This window comes from Ictidomys tridecemlineatus, unplaced genomic scaffold (assembly GCF_052094955.1).
Source record: "Ictidomys tridecemlineatus isolate mIctTri1 unplaced genomic scaffold, mIctTri1.hap1 Scaffold_77, whole genome shotgun sequence".
NCBI lineage: Eukaryota > Metazoa > Chordata > Mammalia > Rodentia > Sciuridae > Ictidomys > Ictidomys tridecemlineatus.
The window spans coordinates 59,317-66,084 of NW_027525652.1; positions in this window are offsets into that span (position 1 = coordinate 59,317).

Sequence of the window (6,768 nt, forward strand, 5' to 3'; positions counted from 1 at the left end):
GGGGGGTAAAAGGGAGAATTTCAGAGAGACTGAAAGAGACAATGGGTTCTGGAACCATCTGTCAGAATACAAATAGTTGGTTCTATGGCAGCAGCAGGTCAAGCAGCAGTCAAGCGAATCAGGCATTTGGATGATTCACTGCTGCATCAGCTCCTGTCATTTGCATTTTACTTTTGCTCATTATCTTTATTAGGTAAAGACACTGAAAATCATGTCATTATGCAAAGCAATTATCAAGAGAAAAATACAAAACCTGCACATAATATTTTAGGGACGAGTAAATGAAAAAGACAAAAATATGCAAATATAACAACATTTTAATTTTGGAATTAAAATTTTAGAAATAATAAAAAGTGAATATGAGATTTGCAACATAGAATTGGATTGCTTTAATAGCTGACTTCCTTTAAATTAACATAATATGAAATATGCTTTAAAAATTATCAAACTTTATGTCAATTATCAGCTCACTATTCTTCCATATTCATTTTTCCTCATTATTCTTTCATAAGTTGATCTTTATGCTATGGGTCACATAAGCCAGTAGATACTTCATGTTGAGCATCTTTCTGTGCCTATCTGACAAGTTCATCTCTAGAATCATCATGATTTCAAAACTGGGCTTCTTATAGGAAGAGCCTATATAAAAATTACTGCACTAATGTGAAAGATTATTGTTAAGTAATGATAGGTAGAAAAAAAGATAGATTAGTAAATTTTAAGTAATGATAGGTAGAAAAAATAAAAAAAGTTGACTAGACAATGATATGTACAGACACTGAATACAAAAGTAAAAATTGAGTGGCCAAGAGACAGCCAAATAGATGAATATGATATCATATGGTATTCTAAAATTAAATATATAATCAAATGAATTAGGGGAAAAATATGCATCCTTCACCAGTCTATAACTTCTTTATCTATAAAATGATCCACAGTGTTGTTTTCTTTAATAGTATGTCGTTGTTATGCATTTGAAAATGTATTCTAAATTATCTCATTTAATCTACATATCCATTTAAGTGACATTCCCTATCTTTTAAATTCTGTTTCAATATTTGTTTCATACAAACTACTCCTGTACATTTTCTTTCTTGGATCCCAAAACATAGATTTCTGCCAATACTTTTGATGGAAAAGACTGGTCTGAATTGCAAGTATCTTATCACTATAGGATATACTACATATGTGTATATATATATAGTATACATACTATATTCCATATTTATATATAAACATATTACTCATAACATAACTTCAAATATAGAGGATGCCACCTCTGTGACCATCAGGCCTGATCCCCAAAAGTCTAGTAAATCATATATTACCAGACTATGCCAGAAATGCACAATTGGGGAGAGGCTATTCACTAAGGCAGGTATGCTGGGTACATTATGCATGGATTAATTATCTGAAGTAGGTTGTAACCACCTTCTATACTTCCATTTTTCTTGCAGCTAAACAACAACTAGTGTTAATCAGTTTCTGTTTTTCATAATTGTTGTAGGTAGAAATGTGCAGATCTATAACTATGACTCTTTTATGTCAGTTCAGGGGCTTTGTGTCTCTGATTTTAGGTTAAAAAAAACAGTGAAACTTCCAAGAACTCACTTTCCAAATTTATAGAGAACACTTATGCAAAGAGACTCTATTCTGGATAAGTGATGCTTGCGTTATTACTGTTCAACCATACAAACAAGAGTTCTTTGTTTTTAGTAATTTTAACCAATCCTTGTTTTATTTTCTGGTGAAACATTCATCTTTATTAATATTTTTTTTAAATGTGGATAAAAAATGATAGCCTACATGGTTGTGAGAACAATTATGACTTTAGAAAAGCAGTTTCATTATCAGAAAAGCTGGAAGTATAAAGTTTTTAACATAAATTTTTAAATGTGAGGAATATGATGGGTTTCTCTGAAAATTTTTAGATGAGTGGCAAAATATCAATAAGAAATAAAAATCATCCATAATAAGTTAAACACTATTAATTTGAAGATATTCTTCCCAATCTTTTCCTTTGCATATTTGTGAGTTTTTTACAAGTGGAATAATATTGTACATAGTTTGTTTTGCTCTTTTTCATTTAACATTAGACAATAACCATTTCTTCAGGTCATTAACCTTCAACAGCATGTTCTTTCAAATGGCTACTTGGAATTCTCTATTATGGAATATAGGATTTATTTAACAATGTCTTGACTGAAAACATTTAGTAAGGTTATAATTTTTTATAAATATTGCTACAATGTAATATATGCATGTGCTTGATTTTTTTTGGTAGGCTAGATTCTTAGAAGTTCAATTTATATGTCAATGAGTAAAAAACATTTTAAGCAGATAATTTTACCAATGACTCTCCTCCCCAAAGTAATGAACCTATGTAGTCTTAGAACCAGCTTATTCTATCTCACAAAATTGGTCATGGGTAACTGGGACAATGCAGAAATTCATAAGAAACACATTAAATATCCCCTATAAATGGTCAGAGAACTGTGGCTAACTTTCTCATTCTATTCCCTCCGAATATTTTTCTATACATCTTTATAATAAACATACTGCAGGTGTGTAGAGTGTGTGCATGATTCTGTTTAAATGTAGCATTTATTTATGTATAGTGTTCTTTCTAGTTTTGTTCACTGTTTTCATTTAAAAATAATCTTTAAGAAAATTTTTAGAAGAGCTGGTAATATTTCATCTTATGGTTCTTGTGTGTTAAGTGTTTAGACTGGTTACTCCTGATGGGTATTATACATAGTACATTGATGAATACATAATATAAATCCTAGCATACAGCTCTGATGAAATCCTTGGCATTAATTTCCAGAAATAAAACTGTTTGAACATGAAGCATAAGCATTGCAGGAATTTTTTTATACATGTTGCCAAATTACCTTTTGGGAAGGTTTTAGCAATTTATAATTCCACTAGCAGTGTATCATAGCATCCATTTTTTTCTACCTTCTTTAGTACTGAGTATTATTAATATTTTTCACCTTGGCTACTGAATATTCAAATGTAGTAGTTTTATTTTTTAAATTTACATGTCTTTGATGACTAGTGATTTTGACTTTTTTATATCCATTACCAATTTGTATTTTCCTTTTTGTGGTTTTTCTGATTTAGCTTTTTTTGCAATTTATTTTATTTTTTTTTATTTTATTTTTTGTTTATTTTTTTTTAAAGAGAGAGTGAGAGAGGAGAGAGAGAGAATTTTTAATATTTATTTTTTAGTTCTCGGTGGACACAACATCTTTGTTTGTATGTGGTGCTAAGGCTCGATCCCGGGCCGCATGCATGCCAGGCGAGCGCGCTACCGCTTGAGCCATACCCCCAGCCCTTGCAATTTATTTTAGATTGAGTGGCTCATCTTTTACTTTTGGGTTTACATGAGCTGTATAATAAAGACAAAAACACTTTTCCCCAGGAAGAAACAAAGCAGTATGTGTCTCAAAGAGTGATTCCAGGACCAGCAGCAGCAGTGCTTGAGAATTTTGATAGACATGGAAATTCTCAGGTCCCTCTGTACTCCTCCCTTACTGCAGGGGGCATCCTAACAACCTTTGCAGGCTTGCTAAGGCCAGCTGAAGTTTGAGGACTACCCCATTAGAGAATCACAATCCCTTTCCTAAACAAGATGTGATTATTGTTTTCCTGAGAATGTCTGAAATCACCTGGTTTGCAGAGGGCACTAAGAGATTGCTGATACGTGACTATCTTTGAATTACAGAGATGGCAGCTTTTTTTGGGTCCTACCTATTAAATCTCTAATAATATATATATTATATAATATAATATTATATATATATATATATATTTTTTTTTTTGAGAAAAGGTTATCACTATGTTGCTCAGGGTGGTATTGAAATGGGCTCAAGCAATTCTCCTGCCTTGGCCTCCCAAGTAATTGAGAGTTTAGTTGTTCACCACTACACCCAGTTCTAATAGTATTATTTACCAAAGATTATTTTAAAAATAATTTAAAATATTTAAAAAAATAATTATTAGTCTGGGACCTTATCAATCAGCATGAATTTCTTCATTGGTCAGGGTTCTTGATGATTCCCTGCTATATGGGTTTTTAACACTTCAGTTGTCTGAAGAAGAGTCAAGCAAATAAAAGTCCTTGTGGAAGGGCTGCGTGGCTGGGATTGCAAGAAGGATGCTTACGGGGTTTGGGACAGCATGTATTTACCAATCTGTGTGGAAATACACAATAGTTTAGCAATCTGTATAGATGTACCTGTGAAAGTATGACTGAGACGTCTGCTCTATTTTGCAGCACTATTCTTAAGGTAGTTAATTCTAAGCTCTGTGAGATAGAAATTGTGCCTCTCCATCTTTTTGCAACCTCAGTATTAAGTTTTATTCATCTCACATAATAAGAGCTAAATAGGTATTTGTTGAATGAATATTGATTTTCAAAGTGAAGGTTTTGAGACCAAACTGCTTAAATAGAAAACACAAAAAGAGGGGTTAAGTCCTTCAGGACATCACATTCTCACTAGCATGACTTGTTTATTTTGCTGAACCTATTTACACAGGAGAACATTCTAGTATGATACTTACCTGATGACTCTAAAGAAAGGTCTGCTGGGAACTGAATTTAGAAGAAAATTCTTTGTATTTATTTCATCAAGATCCCACCTTTGACTATAGCACCTGCCTGGATGGATGAAAATGGATGAGAAGAAGATGAAATGCTCGACATTGTTTGGACTTTGTGTTCATGTCCTTCTAATACTATCTACTAGGTCAGACACACGTTCTGATCACCAGTGGTTGTACCTTTGGGCAAATACTGAGAATACCTGGCAACCACTATATATGTGAATTTAAGGGTTTTTTTGTTTGTTTGTTCCTTTTTTAAAACAAAATATGCTTTAACATACACTTAAATATATTTTAAAATATATTTTGTGTAGGATAGTCCATAATGAATTTGCTTGAAAGATTTAATCATTGTTTTTAAGTCCTCCAGGTCTATTTTTTCAAATCCAGCAAGCAAGAGTTACTGTACAATATACCATGTTGTTATGACAACTGATGATCTAGAACAAGTAAAACCTGTGAGGATGAAGTACACCATTCAGCATAATGCATTTTATTCTGTTAAAAAGAAAAGTTATTTTTTCTTTTGCAAATGAGACAATATGATGGGGAAATTAAACTAAATGGTGATGTTATTCCCTGAGGGCAAAACAATTCCATTCAATAAATTAATTTTACATTAGTAACTCTTTCTTTTCTTGAAACTGACAGTAATAACCTGACAGCTTAAAGCTCTAATAAACTTCAAGATCAGTGTGACTACTCTACTTGTACAAAAGGAAAGTCAGGAGTATCACAGGTATGGTACTCATTCTCTGTTCATCACAAAGAGGAGAAAATCCTCCAAATTCAATTTAACTAACTGCATTTATGTGATGAAACAGGGCACTTAAAATAGTTTTTGACAGAATGTAGTTGAGCATCCTAACATTCTTATTCTTCGGAAAGGTCTCTAAACCTCACTGATGTTTTACATTAAGCTATTTTAAATAAATAACACTTGAAACCTATCAGAAAAAGAATTTTATCATCCTAATGAAAAAATAATAATAATAAAAATAAGGCAAGGAGGAGGGGCAGACACCTGTGATGGAGCCTCAGGCTTAAATAAAACCAGCAAGTTTCAACCTAGTGATGCAGGGATGTGTTAGGGCTTCTAAATTCTGAGCAATCAAGCTTATCTGGAAGCTACCATTTATAATGAATACTGGCAAGGGGAAAACTCCAGGTTTTTTGTCTTCATTTCCCCATCTCCACCTCTCTATCCTCAAATGAGCCAACAAGAACAAATATTAACACCCAGACATAGAAGAAGTCATCTCTTTTACTATTCTTCTCATAAAAACTTTATGTTTCTCTGAAAGTATTTTACAACCATGACAGAAAATATTATCACTGATTCCGGTAGACTAACATTGGCTGAAGCCTGGGAATTCAGCCAGAACTGAAGAGCAAGTCCCCTTTGCATCCTGTCCAGGGTATGACTTCATCGCTAATACTTTTGTACCTCCACACCAACCTCTGGGTAACAAACCGGATGTATTGTGCCAAATATCACTGCACTTATCATTTTTCATTTTCTGATGATACTGATAAATGATTTGTGAATGTAACAAAAAAAAACATTAAATGGAATAAAAAAGGGTTGCTTAGTTTCTTTGCTGCATTAAGTGGTTCCAATTAGAGGCTGAAGGAGTCCTGCTGCTTTTTCATCATTCAAGTTTATGACATAGCACATATCCCAGAGGTCCCAGCATCCTGAAGACACAAAGAGATATGTCACCTGTACATCCAAATAGATTACAGAGGTCTGTTAATCTGCAAAAACTTGGGTCTCTCCAAAACAGGAGGCATGTGATACCTGTTTCGTAGGACATGCAATTTAATTGCTAAGGCCCTGCAATTATTTACAAATCATTTTGAACACTGAGCAATTAATCCCAAATCTTAGCTTGACAGCCTTTAATACAGCTAGAGAGTTATATTTTAAACGGTTTAATGCAGCTAGCTGCACATATTTTTCAGCTCAAGCTAACAGACTGCTCAAGCTTTTGTCATCTTTACCATCAATCAGTCTAACACAGAAAGCCATGTATTTGATGGAGTATTGAGGTATAACATACAAAGAGGGGAACATTTCTGCTCCAAGGAGTCTCAATCCCTCCCTCTAAAGAGAAAAGATTTAGGTACGAGTGCTTCTGTGAATGGTTATGCAGG